Consider the following 16,992-nt stretch of genomic DNA (forward strand, 5'->3'; position numbering starts at 1 on the left):
ACCTAATGTGACGCCAAATGACCCTTGCATCTGGTGGCGTTGCATTAGTTCTAATGCGACGTTCATTTACCTGATGCGACGGTAAATTGACACCGTTGCATTAGATTTTCGTCTAATGCGACGGGTCTCAGATGGGGTGTCGCATTAGTTATTTAGGTAATGCGACGGTTAATTTAGCTAATGCGACGGTTACTGTAGCTAATGCGACGGGTAATTTTATCTAATGCGACGGGTACGTACAATGGCTTAATGAAATAATTCAACGCCCCTTCCCTAATGCAATGGTAATTTTTTGTCAAAAAAAACTTTTGGGCACCTAATGCAACGGTTTATAATAATAATAATAATAATAATAATAATAATAATAATAATAATAATAATAATAATAATAATAATAATAATAATAATAATAATAATAATAATAATAATTATTATTATTTAAGAATGGAGGCCAATAACAAAAGATATTCATTGACTTAAAGAGTAATAATACAATATATATTAGTGCCCATATAGGACACATGCATTACAAAATAGGTGTTCACTAATTAATTTAGTGTTTTTAATGACAAAAGTACATAAATTAAAATCCATAGAAACAAATTCAACGTTACTAGAAATCCCAAAATGGCCTAAAACAAACAAGAGCCTCGACCGTCTCATTGTTAGATCTAAATTTCTTTTCCATTTAGCTCACCATGCTCCTGCAAGTTTAAATCACGAATGGGCACAAATTAAAGATGGTGTACAAGGTTAAATCCAAAAAGTGTTGAACGTGGGGCAATTAGAAGATCAAAGATGAATAAAAATTCTCAAGAAACGGAGCAAGATTGTAATAATAAGAGTGGAGCTGACAGAAAGCAAAGAAATATTTTTCCTGTTAATTAGTGAACAACCAAAACAAACAGAAAGCAAAGAAAGCAATGCAGAAAACATGGCAAGAATGTTTGACTTCTGATAAACAAAACTTCAAGCCTTACAAAATGCAGTCCAAAACACTTATGTCCAAAGTAGTAAAAAGACACACAACATAACCTGTGATGGGAAGTATAAAAATAAAAATAAAGTAGTAAAAAAAGTTCATAGTTGTGAGGGAAGTAATGAGGAGGCTGGGGGAGTGATGGTGAAGGAATTCGTAAGGGAAAGTAGAAATTACAAAGAGCTACATATGAAGGAATATCCATGTCATAGGATTGAGTTTCCATCTAGTGTGAGGATTCCAAATACTATGCTTTTCTCAGAGTGTCGTCGCCACGGACAGGTACAACTCTTTTCTCTGCTGCCATGAAGATTAAACAGCTGCAGCTGAGATTTCACCCGCAGTTGCCGCTGCTGCAACTGCTGCTACTCAATATGAAGCCTAACTCACACTTTAAATCACTCACGCTGATTTCATTTTACTACCAATTGTAGACACCTATTTTTGTCCCCATTCCCGAAAGGGAAAGGTTCGATGATGAAAACGTAATCTCCACTTGACAACGCATCTCCTATAAAATAAACGAATCTCAATTCCCCTTTTCATTTCACCCGAAACCTGCTATTTATAGAAACCTGCTAAAAATAGTAACTGCCGTAAAGGGTAGCTTCTAAAAGTGGCAAGTCAAAAAGATAGAAACCTGTCAGAATTAGGTGTTTCACTCCAACGTAAATCCTAAATGAGATAGAAAACTGCGAGAATCCTATTCCTAATATGATTCGGAAATAAGAGTTACGTATTAATTAAAATCCTAACGAGCCTAGAGTTCGTAACGGGCCCAGACGCATTCCGTCATGAAATTGATACGCACTAAAAGACTCGATTAAGTCTCAAACTCTACGGATTTCAGGAATCCGAATCTGACTAAGAAAACAGCCCAGACCCTATTTTCAACGCCTGGCTCTGGGCGCCGAAATCTTCGGCGCCCAGGCCTGGGCGCTGAAAGTACCTGGTTACGTGTTTTTTCCTAATTCTTTGTGGATTAGAACTCTGCAAGTCTATCTTTCCACGAACTCTTCCCTAAAAATACAGCCCCAAATTTGACGTGAAAAGAACACACAACACAATTATATTCTGAGTATTGACTCCAACCCTTAGCCTAAGCCTCACGCTGCGAAACTGTTCACGCGTTCTGTCGCAATCGATCCATAAATCGAACAGAACGTATCCTGTCCCATAATTGAGATTCTTTAAATAAAAAGGAGAAATAGCAAAGTCAAAGTGGTTAGTTTTCTGAGAACCGTGACGCACCTCTCAAGGGTGTGTCGTAATGTGCCCCTTCTCGATGGTTTAATTGCTTTCCTCGCCCTTTTTATGAACTGTTAAACTAACTAAATCTGATTGTTCTATCACGCCTAACAAATATAATATTTTTGGGAAATTGGATTATCATGCTAGGTCCCTTAATGCTATCTAAATCAGATAATCGCGATCGATCTAGTATTATATGTAACATATTGCTAAAATTAATTCAGATTAGTTTATAGTTAACGCATGTCCCTTCAATTATTTATGCTGAGCTAGTAAGGATATCCTGCCTCTGGAGTTATCGACGAGCGAAGTACTCCTCTCGGTAGTTACAGTTCCCCGAACCCTCAATCTCTACCTTGCGGGTGTATGTTGAGATATCCCCACACCAGGGATCACAAGGGAACCTACGGCCGTCGTGGTCAAACATAATTGCACTCCCTTTATGTCACGATAACCGAGTTTTGTCAGTTTTTCTCATTGTTGTTAAAAACTGAATGGCGACTCCTATATTACTAGTCAATTGGGTGTAAACTCACAGGAAATCCAATTACACTTGATTGAATAAAAAGAATCGTCACACCCACGAGGGACGAGGTCACGCATTAGCCTCGCGCTTTTTCGACCCCCTCACAGTGGCGACTCCGCTGGGGATAGTGAAGGAAATACTCGTGCTTGTAGGTAATCAAAATAGCCGAAGGGTGAAACGATCCTACCCCGCGTTTATTTCCCCATCAAGTTGGGACGACCTGAAAATCAGCATATTAATGTGAACGGGCAGAACCGCATCACGAATCTCGGCTCCCTCGGGAGTTGGGACTAAGGATACCTTTTTTCGCCAATAGGGGGGTGCATACGCCGCGCATGTTGCCCACTCGGTAGTTGTGCAGGTAGTACACCTATTCTGAACCCAATCGCTCGCTCATTAGGTCCCTCTCGTCTGCATGCCCCCTTGGCTTGCACTTGCGGGTTGGCCTCTTGAGCGAAATTCGTAAGCTGAAGACACTACCTCGACCGGGGCATGTGTTGGATCTACGATAGAAGCGGTACCGAGCCAGGCGCAAATACTACCCATAGAAACCTATCATAAACTACGTGACATATTTGATTTTCAAATCCATGTTTGTAATATAATTATGTGCAGCGAACTATGTGACCATGTTATGATTATGCGTACGAATAATGCTAGACAAATAATGCTAGAAAACCAACGACCTTAAAAATTTCCCAAACATTCATAAACCAATTTGCCAAAGAGTTATACCGAAATACGTGTTCCGCAAACCCGAACGATCGCCACAAAAATAAGCGACGCTCGGGAAGGCCTGTAACGAATCCACAAACGCTGCACCACGCGTAAAGGACGTTATAAGGAAAGCACGCAAAATTAAAGTCGCAAAAACAAAAGTATACGCAAACAGAAAACGAGAACCAGCCAGGGACGCATTTTCAACGCCCCAGGCTGGGCGCCAAAATTTCTCACGCCCACTGCTGGGCGCTGAAGTTGCTGCCTGGCCTTTTGGTCAGGCACAGCAGCCTCGGTGCCCGCGCAAAAAATATGCAGCAAAAAAAAAACTATTCGTAAAGATTGCTGCAAGGGCGTATAAAATGCACTCGATTCTAAAAGCGACTAAAAAAATAAAAAATAAATAACTCTTTGTGTCGTTGTTAGGCCTCTTACGACGACGATGTTCGACACCAAAACCGAGCACGCTAATTGAAATAACCTTGAATGTCACATGGGCAAAGTATTCAAAAAAAATAAAATAATGTTCGAATAAAGTCTTCAAGAAAAAATAAATGTTCAAATAGAAAATAAATAAATTCGAGTGTAGACTAGGTTATGCCGAAGTACAATCTAAATCCTAAGTCTTAGTTGCCTTATCCATAGAATCGGTCCTAATACTTGGTGTCGTTCTGCAAGCTAAAAGGTTAAACCATATTGAGTCTCCCTTCCTAACATTTAAATCAATGAGCACCCATATGTAATTGTCATCCCTTGCTAGGAATCCACGGCCTCAATACTCTCTCTCACCAATAAAAAGAATATATTATAGTATTTGCAAAATGGAAACGGTCACATTCTGGAAATCATTCCCCCATAGTCGCACAACCCCCAAAGTGAACCTAAGGTGTTAATACCATTGGCAAAGAAAAAATTAATGGCCTCAAGGCTTATAATCACATGGGGTCACGACTATCATAGTCCTCTCGAGTCACTCGCTCCTTGAAATACTACTAAGTACGGACTAAAAGATTTCCCATGAATGCAACATGACCAACCATGAAAATACCCAAATCGGCATACCATAAAGCTACCATTGGGGTAAAGCAATACACACTAAGAGAGAAGCCGTACTAATGATTCTAGTCTTGCAAAAATAAAGATTCGATCTCCCCAATTAACTACCTTGCCAACATTAAGCAAAATGGCGCATGACAAATGAACACCCAAGGGTTAAGATCTAAAGTGTCAACCAACGAAAGTTATGGTCCAATTAACCTAAGTCTGAGAGTCGCTTGGTCAAGTATTATAGGCTTACGCCATGTCATTATTTTGAAGTCTAGGCCACCTCCTTGTATTCATACACGGGTTATAATCAGAAAAATTAATGAAAGTTTGAGTCTAAATCACAACTTCCAATTAAATCCCGTAAAACCGGAATCTGAAAAGAAAAAAAATTATTTTCGATGTAATTCTTTCGTTAAATTTCAATAAGGTAAAAACAACATTTTGAATCTACGCTATTTGCACATTTTAAGAAACGACTAAATACGCTTGCAAAGTAAGACAATTTAAAAAGGTCCACCCTAGGCCCACTAAAATTAAAGGTCCACTATAGGCCTACCGAACGAGGCTCACTCAGTCTCGCCTCGTGACTCAAAGACCACAACCATCTACCTTTTAGCCCAAACAAAAAAATTTGATTGAAGGATTTATGTTGGGGGGAAATCCCGAGCAAAAAGAAAAAATAGAAAGAGAAAAGGGAGAGCGAAAAGAGCGAGCCATGAAATACTTAGCCCGTACCTCCCAAAGTACGAAATTTACCCAAGTAAACGAAGGAAAAGAATTGATTCAACCAATCCAAATCATAAAGTTCTACGATGTCTACCCTTTCCAGTCCTTATGTTCTTAGACGCCTTCGCCCTGGGGGCCCCCTGTTCAGCTCATTTAATCCATCCATGTTCTCATTGCCATAACCCGAGAAACCATTACCTCGACTCTTGTTCTTGAACTTGTTGTCAACCGCAAACCACGCACGGCCATCGACATGTGCGTCATACCCATTATTTCCAAAACCTGCTCTTGCACAACCATTAGCATAATGACCATATAACTTGTATGGATACATCCTGTTGATATACCCTTGAGCCGTCCCCATGCTACTCATTGACCTTGGTTGATTTAAACTCATGACACTAGCTTGAGGCTGCAAATTGTGAGCCCTAGCAAATATAATCCTCATGCTTGACCAATACCTATACAAATTATCATATCTCATTCAACCCATCTTTCAAACCGTCTCGAGTCACGAATATAAAAAAAAAAAAAAAAGACAAATGAAAAGTACAAAAAATGTAAATAATACAAAAGCAAACTTTGCAAAGCGCCTCTAAAGTTAGTCTAAAAAGGAAAAGAAGCATTTAGCGCACCAAAAAAAGATCCGCCCAGAAGTCATTTTCAGCGCCCAAAGCTGGGCGCCGAAATCTTTAACGCCCCAGCCTGGGCGCTGAATCTCTCTGCTTGCTAAAATTTGTCCAGAAGTGCTCGCCATTTTATCCGCACATGCACGGAAAAATAACGAACACTTGGAGGGGTACAGCACGTATTCAGATACACGTACCACCAAAAAATACATGTACTCAAAAAAAAATATAAAACAAATTTTTGGCTTACGGCAAGGCAGTAGATTAAAATAATAATAAACTTCACTTATTCTACCGTTTTAAATAATATGTTTCCATCTCAGAACATACTTATCGAATTCGGCATTCTAAGAAACCATTTTCTAGGCTAAGAACTACGCAAGACCTGATTCCAAATTAAATCTATTTAAGGCGGATACGTAGGCAATCCATGATTCGGTCCAACCAATTCGCAAATGTTAGAGCCTATAAAATAACAAGAATAAGAAATAGAGTCCCTTATTGAAATTTAATTACTTGCAACCCAGGTCGAAAGAAAAAGTCAAAGGAAGAATCCAAGTCATCAAGATGCCAAAACGAGCACACATCAAAAAATAATAAGGGCACGTACCCTTGTCAGAAGGAGCACTCACACTCCTAGGCACTTAGCCAAGACTCAAAAGATCGCCCTGCATCAATTGAATGGGGGCTAGCGCAAGCGTCCATGACCTCTAAAGTACTCGACTTGACCCTCCCTAAAGCGAACTAACTCACTTAAAGACTTTCTTTCACCACTAGACATAGTCGTTCGCTTAAAGACCTTCTTTCACCACTAGACACAGTCATAATCGCCAACAAGTAGTAAAGGCAGCAAGCTTGCAATAAAGAGGATTGTTCTACGACATCGCCCCATCGTTCCTTCGAACTCAGGGCACCCGTTCATGGTAATTCGAATGCTTGCTAATCTCCTTTGAAAAAAAATCATACGTTGTCAATAGGACTTGGCACTTAACCAAGGCTCGCCCTACTCAGACATATGACACGGGCATCTAAAATCGAAATCTGAAAGCATCATTAATGGGAAGACATAACAGCAACTGGGGGCTAAAAATTGAAATGAAAGAGCTAGGGAAAGAACTAAATATACCTTGACCTTTTGTACGGACATACACCAAGTAAATCTAAGTCAATTTGAAAACGGTTTATATTCCCGCAATTCTGGAAAAGATGGCCCTAAAAGCCCAAAGCATATGCCAAACGGGCACAAGTAATGTCTTGACGCCTGCACCCTGGCTTCCAGCAAATCCTTAGACAGCATTCCAAAAATCGTAACAGTATTCGCTCATGTAATCCTGTACGAACCCTTCTATAAGTCAACCTACTTAGGACACCTCGGATTGTACATAGTAGGACTCGGATTTTAAATAATTTTCAAATGATTTTTAAAGACTTCTTCGAACATAATAAAGTGTCGTTGGTTTAAGCTAAGTATGCGTTTATCTCGATGTTGCAAGTGAATCAAAAGATTTATAAATAGTATTATGGGTAAAGAAAGGCACCTAGCTTTTGATCAAGGCACACTTCAACATGTGGCTACGTTGACCATGGCAATGTCGCACAATATGACATTTACAAGAGAAGTAGCAAATTACTACCCGAACGTACCTCGCACTAAACGAGTCTGGTTCAAACAATTCATGATCTGTGTCACCATGAATGCATAAAAACGTATGTCAAGCATTATAGCACCAAGCCAATCCCGTAGCTACATTTGGAGGCTTGAGAAAAACACTCTAAAAATGCTCGAAATGACGATTTTATCGCAAATTCTCGACGCTAATGCTATACATACATCATAGGGGCACGATCCTAAGCATTAATTGTGAAAAACAAACCTTAGAATGGCTACAACCCCTCCCAAATTCTAAAGCACTACTTAGAATATATGAAGTCACCCCACTATCAAGGGTAACTATAAATCGCGAGTCACCAAAACTCCGATCAAACTACTGCACATAATGCTCGCCCTACAAGCGCCCGTTACACAGTCTACCTCGTTCCAAAGCAAAAGCGAAAGAAAAAAAATCAAGGATAAGAGCTGCCAAAATATACCCAGAAATCATTTTCAACGCCCAGAGCTGGGCGCCGATATCTTTAACGCCCCAGCCTGGGCGCTGATTCTTTCTGCTAGCCAAGTTTTGCCATGATATAAAAACAAGAAATAAACATCTATGAATCCTCGCATCGAACGAAGTAATAAGCCGTGCAAACCCACGCAGAAGGTGCTACACTTGTTCGAGCACCTGAAGGAGGCCTGATGAAGTACTCCAATGCAATGATATCCCAACACCTGGAGGAATATCCTAAGACACGCCGTTAGGCCACACAAGCCTACGTCGCACCATAAGTTCAACCATCCCACGGTACAAGTCTAAAAAAGAGGGTAAGGCATATTGCACTAATGTAGGCACGACCAAGAGCACGTGTAAAAGAGGCAAAACTACTTATCGCCCAAATTCAAAATGCAAGCCACACGACTTCTACATTAAGGATTAAAGGTAGCAAACTATTACCTACCACGACAGGGATAGCTCACACCTACACGAGCGGAACCCCAAGGCATCTTTCTCGAAAGAACCTACAAAAATCGTACGCCAAAAGGAAGCATCCCAACATGCATACTTGGGGGCTCCAAGCTACGAAACGACCATAGCAAAATATAAAAAAATCTCGAAGCAAATGTTTGAACAATCGAAAGGGTACGATGTTTGAGTCCACTTCATGAATGGGCCTGAACCCTATCAAGCTTCTAAGCAAACTATTCAAAATCAGTCATTGCTCAAAAAAATGATTCAAGCAAACTGATTAATGGACCGCACACAACGGCCATTCTATGAACGCTCGTTCGCACATACATATCATCATTCTAAGTATCGAACATTCACGAACGCGTTCAAAAGGAAAAAATATATATACAAGAGCAATCAAAATCTTACGCCTCAAGGTATGTTCCTCGGGCCACATAGACTCGCCCAACTATCGCAATAAATGTACGCCTTAAGAAAAACAGTGCCTTAAAATAATCACCCCAAAGAGACAAGCACCATAGTCCACCAATCGGCTACGGATTCTCGAGAAAATCATCACGTTCTAAAAATAAAAGAAAAACAAAAGAGAAGAGAATACATAGAACTTCCAAGTGAAATAAACGAATGAACAAGAGGCCAACTGTGTCATCAAAAGACCAGCCCAAACAACACTTTCAACGCCCCACCTGGGCGTGAATTATTTCAACGCCCAGGCCTGGGCGCCGAAAATGAACCCAGGCTCAAAAAAGGCCCTAACTTCTATTGGGCCCTGCCGCATCCATTTGACTCGAAAATTGCCGATTTCCTTACTGAAAGTTGCACCTCACGACTTTGTCAAGAGCAGCACACCACTACGAAGATCGCTCGCACTTACGAGCACGATCCCAAACACAATCAAGGACATTACAAAATGCGTATCCCCAAAGAACCTCTTTGACAAGAACTGACCGCCAAGCACGAGTACTTGGTGGCTTGAAAGAAAATATATATTTCAAAAGGGAGTATGAAAAGTTAAAAAAATATTCCCAGACTACGCTGTAAGAAGTCCCGTGTTTGGAAAATCTCAAAAGAAAAAGAACCGGTTTACGACCTCAAGACAAAGGTCGCCCTTGATACTTATACATGGTCCCCCAATCAAAGACCCAGGTAGTGGCAAAATTGAGCGGTAAGGACTAGCTCAAAACCATGAAGGAAGATGACCACAAGACAATGGTCCGCCTAAACACATTGTCAACCCACATTCAGGTTGCAACTAAATCCGAGCATCCCTCGGAAGAATTCGCTCCTACAAGAATGAATAAAAAGAAATTCTCAAAAAGAAATCACAAGAATAAAAATGAAATAGGGACTTGCCCACCTCAATCAGGCAAGATCGAACCACGCGAGTTCCAAATTAAAAAACGAATTCAGGGACGTCCACCCTCACCGGACAGGGCTCGCCCACCCTCAGCGGGCGGGGTCTGCGTCACTAGCCGTGCAGGTCCTCAGTTTTCGAAAAATAGAATCTTCAAAAACAAAATGAAACAGGCTCGCCATCTTCAGCCGGCGGGGTCTACGTCACAAACCACGTAGGTCCTTATTTTCAAAAAATAAACACAAAACAAATTTCGAAACAGATTCGTCCACTTCTATCGGACGGGGTGTCCACCCTTAGCGGACAGGCTCGCCATCTTTAGCCGGCGGGGTCTATGTCACAAGCCGCTTAGGTCCTTATTTTCAAAAAAAGCAAACAAACTTCAAAATAGATTCGTCCACTTCTATCGGACGGGGTGTCCACCCTTAGCGGACAGGCTCGCCATCTTTAGCCGGCGGGGTCTGCGCCACTAACCGCGTAGGTCCTTAGTCGCTGTAGCGATAACTTTTTCTGGTTTTCCCTTTTCCAAAAATTAAAAGGATTGGTTTTCCGTTTTTTCCAAAAAAGAGCGATGTGCTGGATTTTCCTTCGTTTTACGTCCCATAAAAACAAGGGGGTTTTCTCGTTTAGCTAGCCCTGAAAATGAGAATCTTTAAAAACATTTTTACCTCGTGGTTGGGCTTGGCCAGGCCCAATTACACTTTATAGCTTTGATTTTGAAAACATCTGTAGCTACTCCCAATGACAAAGTGAGGGAGTTTCTACGCCTCTTTAGATACTTCCAATGACAAAGTGAGGAAGTTTCTATACTATCCGTTGACAAATCCCAATGACACGTGAGGGATATGTCGACATTTCAAGTGATGACCCTTAAGTCAAATGTTATCACTCGGGGGCTCGTGAGACCCTCGCAAAACAGGTCACATACACCATGGCTTGTGTGACGCACTCCGTCTAATACTTTGACCATCGTCTCATCCCGAGACTCAGCCAAAGTGGGGGCTAACTGTAGACACCTACTTTTGTCCCCATTCTCGAAAGGGAAAGGTTCGATGATGAAAACGTAAATCTCCACTTGACAACGTATCTCCTATAAAATAAACGAATCTCAATTCCCCTTTTCATTTCACCCGAAACCTGCTATTTATAGAAACTTGCTAAAAATAGTAACTACTGTAAAGGGTAGCTTCTAAAAGTGGCAAGTCATAAAAGATAGAAACCTTTCAGAATTAGGTGTTGCACTCCAACGTAAGTCCTAAATGAGATAGAAAACTGCGAGAATCCTATTCCTAATATGATTCGGAAATAAGAGTTACGTATTAATTAAAATCCTAACGAGCCTAGAGTTCGTAACGGCCCCAGACGCATTCCGTCATGAAATTGATACGCAATAAAAGACTCGATTTAGTCTCAAACTCTACGGATTTCAGGAATCCGAATCTCACTAAGAAAACAGCCCAGACCCTATTTTCAACGCCTGGCTCTGGGCGCCGAAATCTTCGGCGCCCAGGCCTGGGCGCTGAAAATACCTGGGTACGTGTTTTTTCCTAATTCTTTGTGGATTAGAACTCTGCAAGTCTATCTTTCCACGAACTCTTTCCCTATAAATACAGCCCCAAATTCGACGTGAAAAGAACACACAACACAATTATATTCTGAGTATTGATTCCAACCCTTAGCCTAAGCCTCACGCTGCGAAACTGTTCACGCGTTCTGTCGCAATCGATCCATAAATCGAACAGAACGTATCCTGTCCCATAATTGAGATTCGTTAAATAAAAAGGAGAAATAGCAAAGTCAAAGTGGTTAGTTTTCTGAGAACCGTGACGCACCTCTCAAGGGTGCGTCGTAATGTGCCCCTTCTCGATGGTTTAATTGCTTTCTTCACCCTTTTTATGAACTGTTAAACTAACTAAATCTGATTGTTCTATCACGCCTAACAAATATAATATTTTTGGGAAATTGGATTATCATGCTAGGTCCCTTAATGCTATCTAAATCAGATAATCGCGATCGATCTTGTATTATATGTTGCATATTGCTAAAATTAACTCAGATTAGTTTAATAGTTAACGCATGTCCCTTCAATTATTTATGCTGAGCTAGTAAGGATATCCTGCCTCTGGAGTTATCGACGAGCGAAGTACTCCTCTCGGTAGTTACAGTCCCCCGAACCCTCAATCTCTACCTTGCGGGTGTATGTTGAGAGATCCCCACACCAGGGATCACAAGGGAACCTACGGCCGTCGTGGTCAAACATAATTGCACTCCCTTTATGTCACGATAACCGGGTTTTGTCAGTTTTTCTCATTGTTGTTAAAAACTGAATGGCGACCCCTATATTACTAGTCAATTGGGTGTAAACTCACAGGAAATCCAATTACACTTGATTGAATAAAAAGAATCGTCACACCCACGAGGGATGAGGTCACGCATTAGCCTCGCGCTTTTTCGACCCCCTCACACCAACATATATTATTAGAATAAGGACCCAAAAGGAGAGGTAGCGAGGTACCTCATTTGCAATCTGTCTTTTGGTAAAAAAAAAATTTGAGGGACTGTATTTTGGTATCTTGCTATTGCAAGGATATTCAATCTTCTAGTTTTATTTTCCTGTATATTCACTGCAGTTATTGTGTTTAAGGTTGAACTATTTCTCTAATATGCAAGGGAAGGAGTTCAATAAACTATATAGATCCCAACATCTCATTTTGTTTGAAGACCTTGTTTCACTAGATGGGCAGATCCTAGTCCTACCTGATCAAGAATGTTTTGAGCAAGAATTTTGACTTCTGTCCTCATTCTTGTTTGGTCATCAGTTGAAACAAGTTCCAACATAGTTTAGCCGATAGAAAACTAATACTATCTGTGTGCATTGTACCATCAGTTGAAACAAGTTCCATCATTCACCAAATCTACCTGTGTGCAAGTCGTATTTACAGTAACAGAGCAAGTTCAAAGCCGCAAAAATCTTGCTATAGACAAACTCTTCCTAATACTTCGAGTTATCTACTGTTTCTTCACCAACTAACCCCACATTCTACCAAATTGACCTAAAAGCTCTCCTCAACATGCTTAAAAAGGCAAACACAATCAACACTAATACAAACTTCTGAAGGTCTCTCCCATATTATAATTCAATGACATGCTGAATACCCTATGTTGCCACTCCCTAGGAAAAAAGAATCAACCAACACACAATGTCTCCATCTCCTAAACTGATACTACAGCATGCAATACATCTCATAGTAAACACTACTATATACAGTTTGTAAATTCTCTTCTCAATCAAGAAGTGCTAAATAATGAGACAATGCAGTAGAATACAAATGCCACACCTGCTCTTGCGTGAAAGGGCAATAAGAATCGAAAGTGCTCATAGGAGATAAACAAAATTCAAGCGAGAATCTGCAAGCAGAAAGATTGTCTAACTTAAAACAGAAATCACTGAATCAACAGTAATGGACAATATATATTGTTAAGGATAAGCTTTCGTAAGACACCGGAAAAGGCACTGAATGAAATGCACAGTAGAGCTCTAGTGGACTGCACAGTCAGAGGTCGATAAGAAAAATGCAGCTTTTCAGGGAAATAGGCAAACGGAAATACTGCAATACCACCTCATTTGTTGATTTCATTCTAATACAAGTATAACGATGATATTTTCATATTGCGAAAATAAATAGTAAAAGTTTGAAAAAAGATAAAAACATGCTTGTAAACAGAGAGAGAGAGAGAGAGAGAGAGAGAGAGAGAGAGAGAGAGAGAGAGAGAGAGAGAGAGTATAATTTAGCTGAGTATGTGCAGAATAACAATGCAGGTATCTGAAAAAAGGGGACAGGAAATGGTCTCTAGTTTTCATCATAACTTAGGCTTTTTGGACAATCCAGTGACTTAGTATAGCTGTATGGAGAATCATGATTAGCACAAAGATCTATTAAAACATTGACTTAGTGCCATTTGATAAGCTTATTCAGACTAAACAATAAGTGCTTGAGAGCCTAAAATTGAGATGTTGATCGTAAGAGGTGAAGTGAACATCAACACAAAGATCTATTAAAACATTTTGGGTCGTTGGTAAGAAGGAAACTTATACTGAAGCAGTTCCTAAAACTGAACAAAGAGGTGGTTGTACTTGCTGATGAGCAGAATCAATAAGCCACAGCTGCCTGCAAAATTCATCATTCTTTTTGACAAACCGCAACCTTTTATCTGCTAATCACTTTTCTGAAATGGCTGCTAATTATCATACTGAACAGCCTCATATTTTGGACTACACTAAATAGCCAGGTTTGTTCATCACATAACTAATTAATTATCACAGCTAGTTCAATTGATAACTATTTAACTGACTGTTATAAGTTATAACCAGACGGAGCTACTAGAGTAACTCTGAAAGTTCGAACTAACATTTTATATTGCATTTTATGACAGATGAGAATGAACATCGAAGATTTGTCATTACATACTTGACCTCAACAGGTTAGTGTCAATCTGTGACCTCAATAAGTCTGTTTCTGCTGAATGCTGATCCATCCAAATCAAAAAAAGTTGGAGTTTTGCATATATTCCAATAAATGTACTATTAGCAGTATAAACTTGATAATCAAATGATTCAATATTTGTTTGGTTTTAAAACAGCTTAATTAGTCTTGTGTTAATTAATTATGTGTCATGTTTATGTTTATGTTTATGGTAATTGAGTATGAATTAATCAGGTTCTTAGGGGTACTACCAGATGCTGATCTAGAAGAGATAAAAGCAGCTTATAGAACATTATCAAAAGAATACCACCCAGATACAACTTCACTCCCACTTAAAACAGCATCAAAGAAGTTCATGAGACTTAGAGAAATCTACAATGTTTTGAGTGATGATGAAAGCAGGAGATTTTCTGATTGGACATTGGCTCAAGAGGTAGCAAGTCGTCAAGCTGAAAAGAAGAGGATCAAGTTTTAAGATCCTTATCAACAGGATCAAGGTTTCTACAATATTATTATAAGCTATTATGAATGTAAAAAGAGCACAAGGACACACAAGTCAACTAGATAAAGTTATATTAAGTAGAAAGTCACACAGAACAGTCATTCATCATTAGCTAAACAGATTTAATAAGCATTGTTCTGGACATGTAAATTTCTGCATTTATATATCTAATTCCTTATAACTCAAGCAAGAAGACATATAAAACTGCCATAAGTTGTGATTCAGATAGTTAAATTCTAAGAGAACATGAACAAATCAATGGCACAAATAATAGACAACAGAAGCATAGCAACATATAGGAGAACAGATTAATCAGTTCTCAGCAATAAACAAACAAAATCAGATCATTCACTTAGTTGACTTCAAATCACAGTCTCACTATTATAGTATTACTGCTAAATTTAAATAAGCAGTAATGACAGTCTAGGGTTTGCAGAGCGTTGACCATCCTAGACTCCTTGCTATAATATGCCTATGATGCCTATCATTATAGTGACAGTTCAAATGTCGGGCTTTCTATCACTAAACTACTAAAGTGCAGCGAGAGTTGTAAGTAAAACAATCCCTAATTGAGACACATTCATGAAAATGCTGAAATTTAAAAGAAGACTTTTCTTTTTTCTGTTAATATTCATAGTGAAGTTATATGTTTCAATAGTACGAGATAGGCTGCTTTACCCCCCTTCTTTTCTCATGCCCTGTCCACAATTTCCGTCCATTTTCTTCAGAGTTTGACCAAGTACATTGTATAAATTTTGCAATTTTTCTTGATCATCAGAGTCATTAATTTTGAGTGTTACAAAGCCCAGTTTTATTCAGCTACAACGATCACCACATTCACATAGCAACAACATTTTGACCCTGCAAGGTTGTTCTGCAAAACCCCTAATTAATCTATCTCATAACTAGGATTCGATGTTTTAATCAATTTCGACCATCCTCAATAATCTCATTGAACACAGTCAATTTTGCACTCATTCAAAACAAAATCGAAGAAAATAGCTAATATTGCAACAATAATCTACCACAACACAAACCAAACGTCCAAATTTCAACCTCACAAATGATTCACATCTATCAAACATAATGCTTGTAAAGAACACGACGAACCCCATGCAAACATTGATAACATACCAGAATAACAGCAGATTGTAAACAGATTACATACCTCCTCTTAACTTGTTCGAATTATTATGCGAAACCCCAATTCAATTCTCCTGCTCGATGAATAGCAAGCAAGCAACATAAGAGAATGTCGGAGCCAAGAAATTCGATTAATCTAGATCCTAATTGCGAATTCCGGACAAAATCGCTAGAATTTGCCCCAAATTTTTTATTAAACCCTAAAAAGTCGATCATATTTTCTGTCAGTCTCTCTCCTAGAAAATTGAAGATTTGCGTGGTTTGCCTGTGTGTTTTAATTTAGTTTTTTTTTTTACCGAAAAATTATGTGTGTGGCCAAGTTTTGAAATTTTAGGGAAATAATGGGAGGGAATAAGCAAAAATGGTAGGCGCGGAAATAAAGTAAATGGGAGGAATAAAGTAAATTGGCACACCCGTCGCATTAGCATAATATGCCGTCGCATTTAACCCTCTATTGCAACGGTTTTAGACATACCGTCGCATTAGCCCAAATTTCTGAAATGTTATACAAGATACCGTTGCATTAGCCGTCTCAACTGCAACGGTTCTCCGTAAGGTGTCGCATTAGCCTTTTCTTCACCGTTGCATCTGATAAAAAATGTAGTAGTGTATTTGGAATTTTTGAAAGCATTGTTTACCTTCAACTAAGCGTTTGGTTGATTAGTTTCACATCGCACATAAAAATCTACATCAAACTAACAACAAGCATGATTTCAAGTACGATGCGCATTCGGTTTATGCTAGTCTCTAAAGTTCAATAGGCTTGGGTGTCAAAGAGTACCAAACCTGTTGCCAATCCCCCAACAGGCCCTTGTCAGAGTAGTCAGGTTCATGAAGAATTTTATCAAGGCCTATCTGGTACGTGCTGGAGTGGCATATTGAAGGAAATAGTGCCCTTGGTCCAAGTATTCATATAATATTGAGTGTAATAAATGCGATTCAGTATTAATTAACAAGTTAATAATTCAGTGAGATCAAGTGAGCTGAATGCCCGGCTAGAGGTCGCTTCAGTTCAAGTGGAATTAATTATATTAATCCACAGCTTACTCTTGACTGAACCCGTAGGG

General features: G+C 39.4%; 1 long non-coding RNA gene across 1 annotated transcript; it reads right to left on the bottom strand.

Annotated features, from left to right (window-relative positions):
* Positions 1-445: 445 nt before the first annotated feature.
* On the bottom strand, positions 446-16,267 carry LOC130464362 (uncharacterized). Its single transcript, XR_008924743.1, has 4 exons — positions 15,951-16,267; positions 14,532-14,729; positions 13,135-13,204; positions 446-704 (listed from the first exon to the last, which is right to left on the bottom strand). It is a non-coding gene; the product is annotated as an uncharacterized lncRNA (long non-coding RNA).
* Positions 16,268-16,992: the final 725 nt, after the last annotated feature.

Source organism: Spinacia oleracea, chromosome 6 (assembly GCF_020520425.1).
Source record: "Spinacia oleracea cultivar Varoflay chromosome 6, BTI_SOV_V1, whole genome shotgun sequence".
In the NCBI taxonomy this organism is placed as follows: Eukaryota; Viridiplantae; Streptophyta; class Magnoliopsida; order Caryophyllales; family Amaranthaceae; genus Spinacia; species Spinacia oleracea.